Source organism: Theropithecus gelada, chromosome 5 (genome assembly GCF_003255815.1).
Source record: "Theropithecus gelada isolate Dixy chromosome 5, Tgel_1.0, whole genome shotgun sequence".
Taxonomy (NCBI): Eukaryota; Metazoa; Chordata; class Mammalia; order Primates; family Cercopithecidae; genus Theropithecus; species Theropithecus gelada.
In genome coordinates, this window is record NC_037672.1 from 110325051 (window position 1) to 110344395 (window position 19345).

At 41.6% G+C, this 19345-nt stretch overlaps 1 protein-coding gene and 1 pseudogene across 21 annotated transcripts in view; both read left to right on the top strand.

The window, feature by feature from the left end:
• The window catches only part of ANK2 (ankyrin 2), a 706278-nt gene that overhangs the window by 115439 nt on the left and 571494 nt on the right, over positions 1–19345 (top strand). For 20 of the 21 annotated variants that reach the window (XM_025384687.1, XM_025384674.1, XM_025384685.1 and 17 more), the window contains exon 1: positions 14016–14283. The exons of the other annotated variant lie outside the window; for it this stretch is intronic. The gene's annotated coding sequence lies outside the window, so the exon portion shown is untranslated. Of the gene's footprint in view, positions 1–14015; positions 14284–19345 lie in introns of those variants that run through there. 21 annotated transcript variants of the gene reach the window in all.
• Positions 14144–19345, top strand: part of LOC112625171 — a 9055-nt pseudogene continuing 3853 nt past the window's right edge.

Below are 19345 nucleotides of genomic sequence, written 5' to 3' on the forward strand. Positions count from 1 at the left end.
AAATGCAAATATAAATTGGAACATGTGAGGCAGGAGATTGCTTGAGGCCAGGAGTTCAAGACTCACCTGGGCAACACAGCATGACCCTGTCTCTATGAAAACAACAAACAAAAAAACTAGCCAGGCATGGTGGCACACACACCTGTAATACTAGATACTCTGGAGGCCGAGGCAGGAGGATTGCTTGAGCCCAGGAGTTCAAGGCTGTCGTGAGCCATGATTGTGCCACAGCACTCTAGCCTGGCTGATGAATTGTGACCCCTTCTCAAAAAAAAAAAAAAAAAAAAACAAACAGCAACCTGGACACAAAAATTGGTAGATGTAACTTCTGGTAGTCTTGTTCTGCTGAAAACAAAGCATTTGATGAGCCTCAACTAACTTTGCTGCCAATTTAGCCTCACAGAATGGTGAAGAACCAATCAGAATGGTTAATCAGAACTTTATTCTGAACACCCAGAAAGAATAGGTTGGAGATGTACAAGTGACTAGCACTGAGGAAGGGTGTGACCAGATCATCCCTGAATGCGAAGTAGCCATGGAAAGGAGGGCTGGGCTGAGTCAGAACACTGTTTGTAGGAAAATTAGTCCTCAAAAATTCAAATGAAAGACACGTATAATTGCAGCATGAGGATATTGAAAGACAAGCAGGTGCCAGAGAAATGGGAAATTCTTTAAAAAAATGAAATTTGGCCGGGCGCGGTGGCTCAAGCCTGTAATCCCAGCACTTTGGGAGGCCGAGACGGGCGGATCATGAGGTCAGGAGATCGAGACCATCCTGGCTAACACGGTGAAACCCCGTCTCTACTAAAAAATACAAAAAACTAGCCGGGCGAGGTGGCGGGCGCCTGTAGTCCCAGCTACTCGGGAGGCTGAGGCAGGAGAATGGCGGGAACCCGGGGGGCGGAGCTTGTAGTGAGCCGAGATCCGGCCACTGCACTCCAGCCTGGGCGACAGAGCGAGACTCCGTCTCAAAAAAAAAAAAAATAAAAATAAAAAAAATAAAAAAATGAAATTTTACAACTAAGCTTCATACATTTTTATGAAGTGAGAGGAAACCAGAAGGTGTTTGAGGCAGTTGTTAGTGGTTGCCTACCTTTGTACCAGGTAACGTGAACCAAAATGGGCCAGGCCAACAAGTCAGTCAACAGATCCTTTTTGGTGCTCACTATGCACCAGGCACCCATCTAGGCACTTGTCATAAATAAGCTAGACAAGGGTTCATTTCTTCAAGAGCCAATGTTCCTGGGGTGGTGTAAAACAACAAGGGTGTAGGGACTGTGACAAAGTAGATAGGCATGCAGAATTTCTTTTTTTTTTTTGAGACAAAGTCTAGCTCTGTCACCCAGGCTGGAGTGCAATGGCGCGATCTCGGCTCGCTGCAACCTCTGCCTCCCGGGTTCAAGCGATTCTCCTGCCTCTGCCTCCTGAGTAGCTAGGATTATAGGCACGTGCCACCACTCCCAGCTAATTTTTGTATTTTTAGTAGAGATGGGGTTTCACCATGTTGGTCAGGCTGATCTCAAAGTCCTGACCTCGTGATCTGCCTGCCTCGGCCTCCCAAAGTGCTGGGATTATAGATGTGAGCCACTGTGCCCGGCCACATGTAGATTTTTGTATCTTCATTTAAAAAATGTTTAAACTTTTAATTATTGTAGGTACAAAATAGGTGTATATATTTATGGGGTGTATGTGATATTTTGATACAGGCATACAATGTGTAATAATCACATCAGAGAAACCAGGGTATTCATTACCTCAAGCATTCATCATTTCTTTGTGTTAGAAACATTCCAACATTCCTGTCTTTTAGTTATTTAAACATATACCATAAATTATTGTTGATTATAGTAATCCTATTGTGTTATCAAAACTAGATCTTATTTATTCTCTCTAAATATATTTTTGCACCCATTAACCATCCCCACATTTCCGCCCCTCATGCTATCCTTCCTAGCCTCTGGTAATGATCATTCTACTCTCCATTTAATTGTTTTAATTTTTACCTCCCACATATGAATGAGAGCATGTGAAATTTGTCTTTCTGTGCCTGGTTCATTTCACTTAACATAATGTTCTCCAGTTCCATCCATGTTGTTGCAAATGACAGGGATTTCGTTCTTCTTATGCTGGAATACTACTCCACTGTGCTTATATATACTGCATTTTCTGTATCCATTCATCCACTGATGAATACTTAGGTTGATTCCAAATCTTGGCTATTGTGAACAGTGCTGTAATAAACATGGGAGTGCAGATATCTCTTCGATATACTGATTTCAGGCCAGGTGTGGTGCCCATGCCTGTAATCCCAGCACTTTGGGAGGCTGAGGCAGGATTGTTTGATCTCAGGAGTTTGAGACCTGCCTGGGAAACATGGCAAGACCCCGTCTCTACAAAAAATAAAAAAAATAGGCAGGCATGGTGGCACATGCCTGTAGTCCCAGCTGCTTGGGGAGGCTGAGGTGGGAGGTTTACTTGGGCCCAGGGAGGCTGAGGCTGCAGTGAGCCATGATGACGCCACTGTACTCCAGCCTAGGTGACAGAGTGAGACCTTGTTTCAAAAAAGAAAAAAATGAAAAAATATACATACTGATCTCCTTTCTTCTGGATGTATACTTAGCAGTGAGGTTGCTGGGTCTTATGGAGGTTCCATTTTTAGTCTTTTGAGGAATCCTCTTTTCTTTGTTTAAGAGTGTGCTGGGAAAACAAAAGGAGTCTTCAGAATAATCTGGGTCTTGGGTGGCCCGTTTCTAACTGTCTTGTATCGGATGAAGCTGGTGTTTATTAGCATGGCTTCCAAGGCCCTGTCTGATGGAGCTCTCTTTTAACTACCTCTGCATCCTCATTTCCTGCTGCTCCATACATCTCAGTTAAGCAGTGTAGAACTGTTTCTGGTCTCTAGGCACACTGTGCTGTGCTGCAACTCTGTTCCTGTCATTCTTTTGTAGGGGCCTTCCTGTCTCCTATCAGTGTTGCTACTAAAATACCTGAAACTCATTAAGTGTCACTTGAATTGAACTGAATGAGACTTCGTATTGTTTTTAAGGAACTAAAAATCTGCTTGAGGAGACCAACACGTATGCAGATACCCTCACAGAAGTGCATTTAAGTCTCATAAAGAGTTCACAGTTTCAGGTTGTAAGGAAGAATATGGCAGAACAATGAGAATGCACAGAACAGTTACTATTCTTTGAGGAGAGCTGGAGAATGGCAAAGGTTCTGGGTGATGGTGAATTTTATTGATGTTTTTAGAAAGGGGGTAAAATTTGGATTTTGATGTACACTTGGGTTTCTTTCACATTAGTCGTCAGCAACATTTAGACTATATTTTAAAATAGGTAGTTTGTGAATACTTAGATTAGGGAGAAATAATCAGTAGGAATAAGTTTGGGTTCACAAAGAGCAAATGAGATCAAAGAAACCTTGGTCTTTTCTTTCATAGGTCTCCTAGTTAATAAAGAAATGCTGAAAATCCACTGTTTCAACCTGGCCTTGGGCAATCCCCCAGAAACAGCATTTGGTTGCTTTGTTATAGGACTTGGCCCTTTGCTCTTTTTCAGACTGTGGGTGAGGCCAAAAAAAGACATGTTTATTAAATTTGCAGATGACTAAGTTTTAATGCTTTGAAACATAGAATTGGGATTTTTAATTGGGCTGAAATGGTAAACCAATATTGAAAAGATGAAATCTCATCAGGATTTGTATAACCATATATATTCAAATAATTTAGCATTCATGTGCTTATGTTCAAGAAAATGAAGGTCTATTTTAAGAACAGTCAGTGAGAAAGTTCTAGTGATTTTGGTTGACTGCAAGCTCAATGTGAGCCAATAGTGAAGAGTACTGCCAAGACATGGGGACACGAATCTACACTGCATTAATAACAGCTGAGTGTCCGGAGTAAGGGAAATAATCATCCCACTTCTTTGTGATTCTCAGACCACACACATTTGGAGTCTTGAGTCCTTAGATCTGGGTTCCACATTTCAAGAGGAAATATTGACAAAGTGGATCATATCCGGAAGTGGGTGAGCAGGATGATGAAGAGAGCAAAAATCATGTCAAATAGGAAATGGCTGAATAAAGTGGGAGCATAATTACTCTCTCTCATTATGTGAAAGAAGGAGTAATCAAATATTATGTCACTCCAGAGAGCAGAACTAAAACCAGTGTGGTTGGAGAATTTAAAGAAAGCAAATTACAACACAATACAAAGAAGAAATACAAATTTCAGCTCTTAAAATTTAAATGGGATTAAGTATTAGTTGTCAGTATTGTAGGGATGATAATTCTTCCCAATTCAATTTTAATGAAAACTCAGTAGAAAACAAGAAGACAAAAACACCTGTGGTATTTTTGTGGGACTGGGGGCAAATTCCAAAAATCACCTAGAAAAATAAATAGACAATAATGACTTTGAAAATTAGAAAGAGAAGGTTGGTTCATCACTACATAGGCTATAATGATTAAATGAAAATGACACTGGTACAGACAAATCAATGGAATAGTTATTTCAGAGATAGACTCTGATATATCAATAACTTAATAGAAAACAAAAGAGGTGTAACAACTGGGGGCATACACTTTATTTATTTATTTATTTATTGAGACAAATTCTTTCTCTGTTGCCCAGACTGGAGTGTAGTGGTGTGATCTCGGCTCACTGCAACCTCCATCCCACTGGATTCAAGTGATTGTCCTGCATCAGCCTCCCAAGTAGCTGGGATTACAGGCGTGTGCCACCACGCCTGGCTAATTTTTTAATTTTTAGTAGATACGGTATTTCACCATGTTGGCCAGGCTGGTCTTGAACTCTTGAACTCTTGACCTCAGGTGATCCACCCACCTTAGCCTCCCAAAGTGCTAGGATTACACGTGTGAGCCACCGCACCCGGTGCAGAGAAACTATTTAATAAATTTTCTAGGACGATTCATTTGGTAACTGGAGAAAGACAAAACACTCCAAAAAAACTTCCTGGTAGTTTAAATTTAATGTTAAATGGTTAGAAATAGATAAATAAAACCAGGCCAGGCGCGGTGGCTCACACCTGTAATCCAAGGACTTTAGGAGGCCGAGGCGGACAGATAGCATGAGCCCAGGAGTTCGAGACCAGTCTGGGCAACATGGTGAAACCCCATCTCTACTAAAAATACAACAACTGAGGTGGGAGGATCACCTGAGCCTGGGAAAGTCAAGGCTGCAGTGAGCCGTGATCGCGCCACTGCACTCCAGTCTGGTGACAGAGTGAGACCCCATTTAAAAAAAAAAACAAAACCAAAAACACAAAATTTAGAAAAATTAGAATTGAGTACCTAGAAAATCCCTGCATTTGGGGAGAACTGTTCTGTTTTATTACATTTTACTGTACAACATTTCAAATATTAAAATAAATAGAGAAATAGTACAACAAATACCCGTATATTCCTTATCTAGGTTTGCCAGTTGCTAACATGTTGTTATATTTACTTTATTTTTTTAAAGCATTTGGAGATAAATTATAATGTTGCTTTACCATTATGTTCTTTAATATCTCTAAAATAAAGATATTTTAATTTTTTTGCATATATATTTTGTGTGTGTGTGTGTGTGTGTGTATATATATATATATATATATTTTTTTTTTCAGTAGAGATGGGGTTTCATCATGTTGGCCAGGCTGATCTTGAACTCCTGACCTCAGGTGATCCACCTGCCTTGGCCTCCCAAAATGCTAGGATTACAGGCGTGAGCCACTGTGCCTGGCCAAATAAGGATTTTTTCTTAACTAAGCACAATACTTTTATCATGATCACATCTACAAAATGAAATAATTATCTGCTATCTTCTGATACCCAGTATACATCCAGATTTCCTATGTTGGCCCCAGTGTGTTTTCCAGCCAAGTTGCTCAAATCAGGATCCAGTCAACGACCTGCATGATTCTTAATATGTGGTGAACTATGGCTCATATTTCTCTGTTAGTTCCTTCCTGCCTTTTTTTTTTTTTTTTTTTTAAGATGGAGTCTCATTTTGTCGCCCAGGCCAGAGTGCAATGGCGTGATCTCAGCTCACCGCAACCTCTACCTCCCAGGTTTAAGCAATTCTCCTGCCTCAGCCTCCTGACTAGCTGGGATTACAGGCACCTGCTACCACGCCCGGCTAATTTTTGTATTTTTAGTAGAGACGAGGTTTCACCATGTTGGCCAGGCTGGTCTCGAACTCCTGACCTCAGGTGATCCACCCCCTCGGCCTCCCAAAGTTCTGGGATTACAGGCATGAATCACCGCACCCAGCCCCTTTGCACTTTTTTGTTGTTGTTGTTTTGTTACATTTGCTTGCTGAAGAGACTGATCAATTTTCTGGTAGAATTCTACCTTCTGGATTTATATGATTGTTTCCTTCTGGTTTCATTTAAATTTTAGTTAACTCTCTACTGTATTTCCTGGATACTGGAAATTTTGATCTAAAGTTGTTACTGATGTCAGATAAAACATTTTTGTCAAGTGTATTTCATGGGTGATGCTGTGTACATTATATCCTATCATATCAAGAGTTGTATAATACTTAGCTGTGCTACTTTTTATGATACTAAGATCCATCTTTAGATTAATGGTAAATGGGAAAATTACCAGATCTGTCTATTATAAAGTTACGCCCCCTTGAGACAAGTAAATATTCTGTGTGTTAAGAACTCAGCAGCAGATTAGTATCCAGTGCCTTTATCAACCTTACGTAAACTCAATGCTTTTGGCACCCATTGCTGACTCTTGTCTGAACCAGTTACTCCATTACAGGTTGCAAAACGGTGATTTTTCCAATTGTTAGTGTTTTTGTTTTCGTTAACTAAGATTCTTCTAATAATGTTCCCCTTATTAATTAGAGCTATGTGTTATTCCGGCTGGGCGTGGTAGCTCACGCCTGTAATCCCAGCACTTTGGGAGGCCGAGGGGGGGCGGATCATGAGGTCAGGAGATCGAGACCATCCTGGCTAACACGGTGAAAACTCCGTCTCTACTAAAAATACAAAAAATTAGCCGGGTGTAGTGGTGGGCGCCTGTAGTCCCAGCTACTCGGGAGGCTGAGGCAGGAGAATGGCATGAACTGGGAGGGGGAGGTTGCAGTGAGCTGAGATCACACCCCTGCACTCCAGCCTGGGCGACAGAGCGAGACTCCATCTCAAAAAAAGAAAGAAAGAGAGAGAGAGAGAGAGAGAGAAAGAGAGAGAAAGAAAGAGAGAAAGAGCTATGTGTTACTCCAAAATAGAGTTCCATTTGGAAAAGAAAGAATTCATACTTAACTCTCTCTTGACTAATTTTTACGTAAGGAATTGGTATAATAATTACCTCAATGAGGGGGCAAATATGTCTTTTCATTCTGGGTTGAGTATCATTCGGACTTTTATATATTCAAGTGTGTCAATCAATTATAGTATTATTTATGATGCTGTGATAGATTGCATTTACCAAAGCAGGATACACAAATATATTCAGTCTCGCATGGTCTTCCTATAATGTGATATTGACACATCTCCATTGCTTCTGCCTGGCACTCTCTTGGGGCACATGTGTTTAGTGAAATCTAACCACCCTGAAGCCACCATGTTAAAAGACAATAAGGAAAAGCAACATCAGAGGTACACAGAAATGATTAAGGAGCCCTAATTATTCCATGCCTCAATGTTCCGGTTCAGGCACCAGAGATGTGAGTGAATGAACCCTCAGAAGATTTCAGTCTCCAGCTTTTGAGGTGCACAAATGATGCTAACTGGAGTAGAAACCAGCTAACCCCCTGAACCCTTCCCAGACTACAGATTTGTGAGAAAAATAAATGTCTTAAACTAAGTTTGGCATTACTTTTTACATAGCCACAGGAACTAGAAAAGATGCTTTGATGAAGTTGGTCTTTGCGGGCCTCTCCACGTTGACTCCTGTCCTTTAACATGAGCCCACTTCTCTTCAGTAATTTCCTTGCTTTCTGATATACGACAATGTGCTAAGCTCATCTTATACATTCTCTGCCTCAGATTTAAAATCAGCCTTTTCCCCAAAGAGCCGTGGTTCTTTTTAGTGAGGAATGGTATTTAGAGTTTAAAATCTGGTCATTGGATGGGCATGGTGGCTCACGCCTGTAATCTCAGCACTGTGAGAGGCTGAGGTGGGTGGATCACGAGGTCAGGAGTTCGAGACCAGCCTGGCCAACATAGTGAAACCCTGTCTCTACTAAAAATACAAAAATTAGCTGGGCATGCTGGCGTGCACCTGTAGTCCCAGCTACTTGGGAGGCTGAGGCAGGAGAATCGCTTGAACCTGGGAGGCGGAGATTGTGGTGAGCTGAGATCCCACCACTGCACTCCAGCCTGTCTCTGTCTTAAAAAGAAAAAAATCTGGTCATTATGGAAACTTTCAGTGGAACAAATTACAATGGAAAAATTACAAATGGTGACAATAAAACACTTCAACATGTTTCCCAAAAGCAGAATTGAAAGGCAAACAATGAAGCTTAACAGAATAGACAAGAAAAATGTTAAGTATTTAGTAAAAATAAAAATCAATGTGGACAAGCAATTCTTAAAAGACAGAATACCAATGAATAGTAATCATTGAATCATTTTCAACTTTCTATACTATTTTTCCTTTACCAAATTAGATTTTATTTATTTATTTGTTTGTTTGTTTGTTTGTTTGTTTTTGAGACAGGGTCTCACTCTGCCACCAAGGCTGGAGTACAGTGGCGTGATCATGGCTCACTGCAGCCTTGACCTCGCAGGCTCAACCCATTCTCCTGCCTCAGCCTCCTGAGTAGCTGGGACCACAGGTGTGCACCACCATGCCCAGCTAATTTTTCTATTTTTCGTAGAGACAGGGTCTTGCCATGTTGCCTAGGCTGGTCTCAAACTCCTGAGCTCAAGTTGCCTTCCATCTTGGCCTCCCAAAGTGTTAGGATTACAGGCATGAGCCACTGCACCCAGCCAGATTTCCCTTAAAAGAAGCAGGCCTCAATGCTGACAAGAATGCAGTATGAGTGAGTGGGCCAGGTTAGAAGGTCAACTCTGCTTTCTGTGGTAATTTAGTGGCCCAGTTTTTTTCCATTCATTTGCTCTGCCATTTCCCGTTAAAGCCGTGTGGTTGAAGTGAGGTCACAGGCAAATCTGTGTTCTAGCTTGCATAAAGGAAACAAAAGAAGTTTAGGGCAAGCAATGCTCTTTGAAGCAAGAGAGGAGAAATTCTGCTCAGAAGGCCACACTGAGTTGCAAGGGAGCTTGGGAGCTGTAGTCTTTGGGCAGGCAGTTATATATCTTTCCTAAACACCATTACTTTGAAATAAGATCGCATCCTTTAATTGAATAACTCATTTTTTTATAGTCTTTCCTAAGGAAACAAATGAATTTCAGAAAACAAATGTTAATTACCTGATGAACACTAACTCAGCCAATGACACAAATGTTCAGTATGTTATTTACTGGCGAAGGAAGCTACTTGAGAAGCATCTATATAGTTTTATTAACAGGTGTTAGAGGCCATGATTAAATGAGATGGAACATGACTGGAGAGTGTTATTTGTTTGTTTGGTTTTTTGAGACAGGGTATCACTCTGTCACCTAGGCTGGAGTGCAGTGGCATGATTATGGCTCATTGCAGCCTCAACCTCCCTGGGCTCAGGCGATCCTCCCACCTCAGCCTCCTGAGTAGCTGGGACTACAGGCGTGTACCACCACTCCAGGCTAACTTTGAAATTTTTTGTAGAGACGGGGTTTCACCATGTTGCCCAGGCTGAGAGAGTTTTAAGTAAGAGAGAGAACATTCTGCTTGCTTCATGGAGGACAAGTGGAAGCTGTTGCTGTAGTCCAGGAGACAAGTGATGATGGTAGTCTGTGCTAGAGTTTAGGAGTAGTGACAATCTTTTGAATATTAAACCTTTGTTAGCTCTATAGATTTTGGAAAGAACAATTTGTCGGGGAGGCCACATTTCACACTTCACTTAGCTCATAATGTAAGAAATAGTGGCAAAAGATCAATGTATGGGGGGTGTTGGTAGGTACCCGAACAGTGCTATTTTTAAATTGCCAGTTAATTTTAGCTAGAGAGGTCGGCAAAATTCCAAGAAACTGAATACAAAAAGACACTTCTTTGTTTTTTTTTTTTTTGAGACGGAGTCTTGCTCTGTTGCCCAGGCTGGAGTGCAGTGGCTCGAACTTGGCTCACTGCAAGCTCCGCCTCCTGGGTTCACGCCATTCCCCTGCCTCAGCTTCCCGAGTAGCTGGGACTACAGGCGCCCGCCACTATGCCTGGCTAATTTTTTGTATTTGTAGTAGAGACGGGGTTTCACCGTGTTAGCCAGGATGGTCTCGATCTCCTGACCTCATGATTCGCCCGCCTCGGCCTCCCAAAGTGCTGGGATTACAGGTGTGAGCCACTGCGCCTGGCCTTTTTTTAAATTTTATTTTATTTTATTTTATTTTATTTTATTTTTTTTTTGAGACGGAGTCTCGCTCTGCCGCCCAGGCTGGAGTGCAGTGGCCGGATCTCAGCTCACTGCAAGCTCCGCCTCCCGGGTTCACGCCATTCTCCTGCCTCAGCCTCCGGAGTAGTTGGGACTACAGGCGCCCGCCACCGCGCCCGGCTAGTTTTTTGTATTTTTTTTTAGTAGAGACGGGGTTTCACCGTGTTAGCCAGGATGGTCTCGATCTCCTGACCTCGTGATCCGCCCGTCTCGGCCTCCCAAAGTGCTGGGATTACAGGCTTGAGCCACCGCGCCCGGCTAAATTTTATTTTATTTTTTATGATGGAGTCTCAGTCTACTATTTTTCGTAGAAACGGAGTTTCACCATGTTGGCTGGCCAGGCTGGTCTTGAACTCCTGACCTCAAATGATCCACCCACCTCAGCCTCCCAAAGCGCTGAGATTACAGGTGTAAGCCACTGCCACCTGTGAGAGTTCACTTTCTTTGTCTACTTTAACTGCATTACTTTCTATGTATTTGATTTATCAACTATATTTCAGATATTTGTGTGGAAACAGCATATCCCTAACAAGATTATAAACCCATTGAAGGTCATGCACTTTGGTATCATTTTCAGTGACTTGAACATGATAGGTGTTCAATTAAATAATGAGCATAAAAGAATTAACTCTGATACTGTGATATATAAACAAACACATATATTAATATTCATCCCTAGTTTCTGACACAGAGCTCATAAAACCCTTGTCATTTCCTAGATAATGAGGTGAGAAGAGCATAATTTGCTATTCATAAGGCCCTTTCAACCAAACCTGAGTTTATGCTAATGAGGTGACTCTTGGTGGGGGCAGGGGCCTGCCCTAGATAGCTTCAGGATGGGAGCTCTTGGCCAGAGAAACCAATCATGTGATTAGAGAATTTAAACTTTCAGATCCACCACACCTCCATAGAGGGGAGGGGGGCTGAAGATTGAGTCAATCTCCAATGGCCAAATTTAATCAACCATACCTATGCAATGGAACCTCCATAAAAACAAACCATTAGCAATAGGATTCAGAGAGCTTCCGAGTTGGTGAATGTATCCACATGTTTGGAGGATGGTGCACACCAAACACCATGGGGACAGAAGGTCCTGCACTCTGGACACTTCGAGACCTCACCTTACATACCTTTTCATCTGGCTGTTCATTTGTGTACTTTATAATATTCTTTATAACAAACTGGTAACAATAAGTACAGTGTTTCCCTGAGTTCTGTGAGCTGTTAAATTATCAAACCTAAGGAGGGAGTCATGGGAACCCCCAAATTGTAGCCAAGTTGGACAAATTGTGGGTAACCTGGGTACCTACTATTTGTGATTTTTATTTGAAGTCGGGGGCAATCTTGTGGGACTGAGTCCTTAACCTGTAGTGTCTGCGTCAATTCTGGGTAGTCAGTGCCAGAATTGAATTAAATTGTAGGGCACTCAGCTGGTGTCTGCAGAAAATTGGGAAATTTCTTGATGTGAAAAACCCACATATCTGGTGTCAGAGATGTTCTGTTTCAGTAGAAACAGTAGTAGACTTGAACAGTTTTATTCTTTATATAGCTTATTTCCAATGGAGAACAAAGGGAAATCAAGTGCCCGTGGAATCTCATACTGAATTCCACAGTCACAAGCATCCTGGTCATCTCAGGGGGAAATATCACACACTTGGTACAAAGCAAATAGATGAGTTAAATATTATATATTAAATGACAAATTTATTGTGATATTAGTGATTATATAATTATTAGATTGAATTATTTCAATAAAAAACATGTGAATACTATTATGTTGATTACAATATCAAATAATGATATTATGGCCTTAGTTAACATATAATAAAATGGCACAATTCACTTTAAATATAAGGAACAAAGACAAAATAATGAAAACCAAGGGTTTGCATATTTTGTGATTATTTTATAGGGAATAGCTAATTATTAAACTAAGGAAAACTAAAATTATATATTTATTTTTCTACTTAAGAAGTGTCTTGGCTGGGCACGGTGGCTCACGCTTGTAATCCCAGCACTTTGGGAGGCCAAGGAAGGTGGATCACCTGAAGTCAGGAGTTCGAGACCAGCCTGGCCAACATGGTGAAACCCTGTCTCTACTAAAACTACAAAAATTAGCCAAGCGTGGTGGCACATGCCTGTAATCCCAGCTACTTGGGAGGGTGAGGTAGGACAATCACTTGAACCCGGGAGGGGCAGGGTGCAGTGAGCCAAGATTGTGCCACTGCACTTCAGCCTAGGGGACAGAGCAAGTGAATTCTCCTCTCTGCTACAGGAGCATCATATTTTCTGTAATTTTAGAATTACATTTCTGGTCACAGCTATCTAAGCGGGCTATGATTTTGTTTCATAAAGTCTTAATGATTTTGAGTATTCTTACCTTAAAGGTTACCATTTATCCTAATGAAATTAAGATAAAATGTGATTTTGTTACCAGCCTTTAGATTCATATTAGCCACAGAACATTTTATAAGGATCCTTGATAAGGCTCTTACTTCTTGTCTTATCACAGAAGTAGAATTAGAGCCGGGCGCGGTGGCTCAAGCCTGTAATCCCAGCACTTTGGGAGGCCGAGACGGGCGGATCACGAGGTCAGGAGATCAAGACCATCCTGGCTAACACGGTGAAACCCCGTCTCTACTAAAAAATACAAAAAACTAGCCGGGCGAGGTGGTGGGCGCCTGTAGTCCCAGCTACTCGGGAGGCTGAGGCAGGAGAATGGCGTAAACCCAGGAAGCAGAGCTTGCAGTGAGCTGAGATCCGGCCACTGCACTCCAGCCCGGGCGACAGAGTGAGACTCCGTCTCAAAAAAAAAAAAAAAAAAAGTAGAATTAGAAGCTCTGTGACAAATATCCAACCCCTCCACCATTTGATAATCTGTTTTTGGACTAGGTATGTAATAGGTGATCAATAAATGATTACTGAATGAATGAATGTAAGCCTGAATGGATGGTTCTGACTTCCTGTCTGCTTATCTGCCTGTCTAGGTCTGTACGTCTATTTCTGTTGGACTTTGTGTGAATCCTCTCAAAATATAATTATTGTATATTGCACTGAGTCTAAGGGTTACCTCCCTGAGATCGTCCATGAACTAAACTCAGTGGTGACTAGCTTAAAACACACACACACACACCCCACCTACCAATATTTTATGACTTAAACATATATATAGCATATATATGTGTGTGTGTGTATATATATATATATAAACTCTTATATAAAAGATGATCTACTGAAAGGCGGTGGGATATGGTGGTGGTAGTGATTTATAGATGAAATCACTCCCACAGCATTGGCATCTTGGCAGTAGCTCGTTCCTCAGCTTCCCTGAACTAGGCGTGGAACTCCAGTTACTTCCCATATATCTGATACATTTAGGCTGCAACAAAGTCAAGTGCTTTTCTTGCTTATTTTTTTTCCTTCTTTGAGAACAGAAGACACCAGAAAAAAAATATTTTGTGAGAAAACAACAGTTCCTTACTCTGTACCACCTGCTTAAATGCAAACCAAAGGCACCCAAATGATGCAACCCATGAGTGTGGAAGAGGCTGGCGGATGGGCTGTCACGTCTGGCTGATCTGATGTCAGAGCAGATCATGTGGTGCTCTGTGGGCAGCTGGGACTGGCCCGCCGAAAACACATGGATTACAGTCTGAGGCTGTAATGGGAAAGTCGGTTCCTGGGCTGCTGTCTCATAGACATCAGCTTGCAGGGAAGCTGGGGGCTCTCCGACTTGCCCTGCTCCGGGGCCCCTCCTGCTGCGTGACTCACAGACACATTGCAGAGAGAAGCTGCCGCTCCCAGTAAGTGCTTAAAGAAGGTCTTTATTCAGAGCATTTTGGAAGCGGGGAGGAAGTGTTTGTGTTGATAGGGGGTGCTGGAAGCCTTTGTAAAACCCCCTCCTTGGATCTGGGCTGGGCAGCGGCGCTTTCCATGCCATTCTGGAGTTCAAAGGCAGCGCTGATGTGCAAATGTTCCCTAGCCCTGGTTTTGGTTTGTTCTCCATGTGATGTGTTTTTCTGATTTGCATTTTCTCTTTAACCGTAGGGCAGATTTTTGAGATCTGGTTAAAGTGAATTGATTTCAGATTCCCAGCCCCGGAGTGGACTTGGTGCTCCCTGTATGATAAGCAGGGAGAGGGGCAAGAGGGTGGTGGCTCTTTTGGTCAGAATCACTGCTTGTGTGAAGACACTGACTGTGTCTGTGCCGGAGAAAGTGGTTGCCACCCCTTCTCTGCACTGGGTGAGTGGGTGGTGTGAGAGAAAGCGGGGGCGAACCAGCAGTGACGAGATTTGATTAGTTTTTGGTAAACAGCAGTGCTATTAGTATATTGCCTTTTTCTTAGGGTCAAAATTTATATTAAATAGTGTCAGCTGGCAGAACAGGTGCTGGCAGTGGAAGAATGATGGAGTTCTTTCTCCCTTTCCCAGCTAGTGAATTGTCTTTCCTGCATCGAAAGCCCAATTAAGGAGTAGAGAGAAATGTGACAGATACAGATTTCTGAGCACTGTTTTTTTGTTTGTTGGTTTGTTCTTTTGTTTGGTTTTTATTTTTTATTCTTAGCAAGCACCATATTTCCACCCGCATGCATCAGGAATGATTCTCACCTTGACGATGTCTTAGGTGTGGCCTTTTTGGAGAGCAAAGGAATAAATTCGATAACATCCTTCTCTTCCTTCTGAGCATATAACATTAAGTTTGTTTTAGAGACTGAAAATAAATGTGTGTGGTTGGAAGGAGATATAAAGGGGAATTTAGAAGAACAGATTGTTTATTTGCCCTGGCACTTTTCTGTGAACACTTGATAGAGTTCTAGGTCAAGGTGTATGGTGTCCCCTTGAGGGATAATAGGCAAATAATTAGGCTATGTCTTTAAGCATTGGAAAATCTTTATTTTTTTCAAGGAACAGAACCTGGTCTTTTCTGTGAATCTCTGCACAAACCATAGGCTTTGGGGCCAAACACTGATTCCAGAGACACTTAGGCATTGAAGAAACTTTTGGGTGAGAAAGATGATGGTATGAATGCAAAGAAAATATGCTTAGATGGGTTTTGTCCTTCTTTTTTTTTTTTTTTAAGCCTTTTGCAGTATATGGTTTAAGTCACAGAACAACAAACAACAGAAGAGAGCGTGCCCCACCCATAGTGTTGTGAACATGGATGATTCCCCTCCCATTCTATTCCACTGAACTGCATAAACACCACCACAGAGACAGTTCTAATTCATCTTTTGAACCCTGTATGTTACAGGTACAAGCCATATAAAATGAAGACATAGAAAAATGGAAGATCCTCCCACCCCACCCTACTTTCTCCTCCTTCCATATTGTTGAGTAAAGCTAGATTTATCCTGGGAAGGGTCTCCATCCCTGCTTGTAATTTTGTTAGCCATTTCGTGTAGGCGAGCACGGTGTGAGGATTTCAGAGGTAGTCTTCCTGATCTGGCCCTCTGTCCCTGCCTAGACCACACCCCCTTTTTTGGCCACATGCCTAAAACTCTTTCTGAAGGGGAGTGTGATAAAACGATGCCCATCCTTGGGCACATGGATTCCTCCGTCACATAAACCGAAGAGCCCTGATTTCTCTGCAGACACACATTTCCTGCTTCTCAGGGTGAAGATACCCAGTTATGGGGTTTTAGAATTCCTTTTCTTTAAAGATTAACACAGTAATGTGAAAAGAAATGGAAGAAAATTATCCATTTTTTCCATCTCACTCACACAACTCTGTTTAATGTCCTGTATTCTCTTCCTGTCTTTATCATCACATTAGGCTAGCTATGTTTAATGCAGAGGGGCTATCCACACTCCTCCAGATTTCTACTTTTCAGGGAAGGCACCTGTAGTTACAGACTTAGAGCTGGACCAGACCCTATTAGGACTGATAGTTCAGCCGTATTTCACAGAGGGTAAAGCTGGCCAGAGTTACACATCTGTTGAGTGAGAGTTGGGACCAGAACCCAGATTGCCTGACTGTCCAGTGCTCCTTCTGCAATCATGAAACCTAAGGAGAGAACATTTTCTTTAAAAATTAGGTGTTTTTTTCAATTTCTGGTTCTTTTTTATTTTATTTAAAATGCTGTGTAATTATTAGCATAGTAAAATGACTGTAATTTCACTGTCTTTCCTGAAGAATGTCTTGCAATAGATTGGAAAGTCAATTTTGTTTTTTTTAATTAGAGACAGGTTCTTGCTGTGTTGTCCAAGCTGGACTCAATTCCTGGGCTCAAGTAATCCTCCTGCCTTAACCTCCCAAGTAGCTGGGATTACAGGCATGAGCCACTGTGCCTAGCTTTGCCTTTGTTTTTCTGTTTGTTTTTGGAGATAGGGTTTCTCTTTGTTGCCCAGGCTGGAGTGCAGGGGCGTGACCATAGCCCATGTAACCTTAAACTTGGGCTCAAACAATCCTTCAGCCTTAGACTCCTAAGTGGCTGGGACTACAGGTGCATGCTGCTATGCCGGGATAATTTTAAAAATTTTTTGTGGACATGGAGTCTTGCTATGTTGTCAGGGCTAGTCTGGAACTCCTGGGCTCAAGTGGTCCTACTGTGTTAGCTTCCCTAGTAGCTGGGATCACAGGCATGCACCATTCCACCTAGTTCAGATTGGAAAATCTTTACAGAGAAAATTAAGTTCTATTTTCTTAGGAAAGTAGCATGTTTATATTCTTTGTGGGTCATCTGATGAAATCTCAAATACCTGATTGTTACAGTTTTCTAATCTTGGCTTTCTGAGAATGTAGACCACCCTTTTTTTTTTTTTTTTTTGATACTGGGACTCAGTCTGTCACCCAGGCTGGAGTGCAGTGGTGTGATCACAGCTCATGTAACCTTGAACTCTTGGGCTTAAGTGATCCTCTCACCTCAGCCTTTTAAGTAACTGGGATTATAGACAAGCACCACTATGCTGTCTTCTACCCTAATTAATAAGGGGATTATTGTTTAGTTATGGCAAACCACATACCACGAGAACATTTAGAAGCTTCATTCTATTTGGGTGGTTTTCTGAATCATATAATTTTTTTTTTTTTTTTTTTTTGGAGACAGGGTCTGTCTGTCACCCAGGCTGGAGTGCATTGGTGCAATCTTGGCTTAATGCCACCTCCACCTCCTGGGCTCAAGTCATCCTCCTATCTCAGCCCCACCAAGTAGCTGGGATCACAGGTGCACGCCACCACACCCAGCTAACTTTTGTATTTTTTGTAGACACAGGGTTTCACCTTGTTGCCCAGGCTGGTCTTGAACTCCTGGGCTCAAGTGATCCACCTGCCTCAGCCTCCCAAAGTGCTGGGATTACAGGCATGAGCCACTGCGCCTAATTTTCTTTCTTTATACAAACCTCTTCATGGTGACATATTTAAAAACCATTTAAGGGGCTGGGCGCGGTGGCTCACGCCTATAATTCTAGCACTTTGGGAAGCCGAGGTGGGAGGATCACAAGGTCACAAGATTGAGACTATCCTGGTTAACACTGTGAAACCCTGTCTCTACTTAAAAAAAAAAAAAAAATTAGCCGGGCTTGGTGGCATGTGCCTGTAGTCCCAGCTACTCAAGAGGCTGAGGCAGGAGAATCTCTTGAACCCGGGAGCCAAGATTGCGCCACTGCTCTCCAGCCTGGGCGACAGGCCGTCTTTAAAAAAAAAAAAAGAAAAAAAAAAGAAAAGAAGAAAAAGAAAAGCAACAACAAAAAAACCATTTAAGGCCAGGCATAGTAGCTCATGCCTGTAAATTCTAGCTCTTTGGGAGGCCGAGGCGGGCAGATTGCTTGAGGTCGGGAGTTCGAGACCAGCTTGGCCAATATGACGAAACCTTGTCTCTACTAAAACTACAAAAATTAGTTGGAGGTGGTGGCATGTGCCTGTGGCCCCAGCTACTTGGAGGGGTGAGGTAGGAGGATGGCTTCAAACCGGGAGGCAGAGGTTGCAGTGAGCCAAGATCACAACCTGCACTCCAGTCTGGGTGACAGAGTATCACCCTGTCTCAAAAAAAAACAAAAACAAAAACAAAAACAAAAAAACCTGAAAAAATAAAAACAAAATAAAAAACATTTAAAAGATGTTTAATTCAAAATAAAATTTCAGATTAATTTTTTCCCTGTTGAGATCAATGCTAGGCCCACAAGAGATTTTAAAAAAAATACTTGTTCATTGAATGATAGAACAAATATATAGAACATTGCAATTCTTGCTTATGAGTATAATGAGATTTAAAAGGTAATCCAACATTATGCTGTTCCACAATGTTATTAGAATGCCCATCTGTTAATTATTCAATCTTATTTTGGTAAGGGTAAGACTACCACGTATTTGCTTAAAATAATGCAGATATGAATAAATATCATAGATAATTCACCTGTGTTGATGCTATTTGTAAAAGCAATAAACACAAAATTAGAGTGGGTGTTGTTTAATTACAATTGTTGGAAATCTCAAATTCAGTACAGAGGCCCTCTGATTATATCCTGGATATGCAATAGTCAGTTTCTACTGGTTGAGTGGGGATATCTCTTCATTGTAGACATTAAACTATAGTGATATATTGGGAGAAATTAGTTCTGGTGGCTTTGAGTGGTTTCAAAAAGAATAATTGGGACACTGTTCTAAACAGCCAGCACTCTCTAGCTCAGAAACAAATGGCTGCAGGTGTGACATTTCTAAATGGTGACATCTTCAAGGAACTCTTTAAATGGTTACTTATTTTAAGCTTCAGGTTATGAAGGAAAGAAAAAATTAGGCAGGGGATATTAGTTGTTAATGCTCCTAATATGAACAGATAGAAACTTCAGATAAAGATATCATTTATTTCAAAAAGATGTAACTAAGAGGAAATGCAAAAAAAAAAAAAAAAAAAAAAAAAAAAAAAAAAAA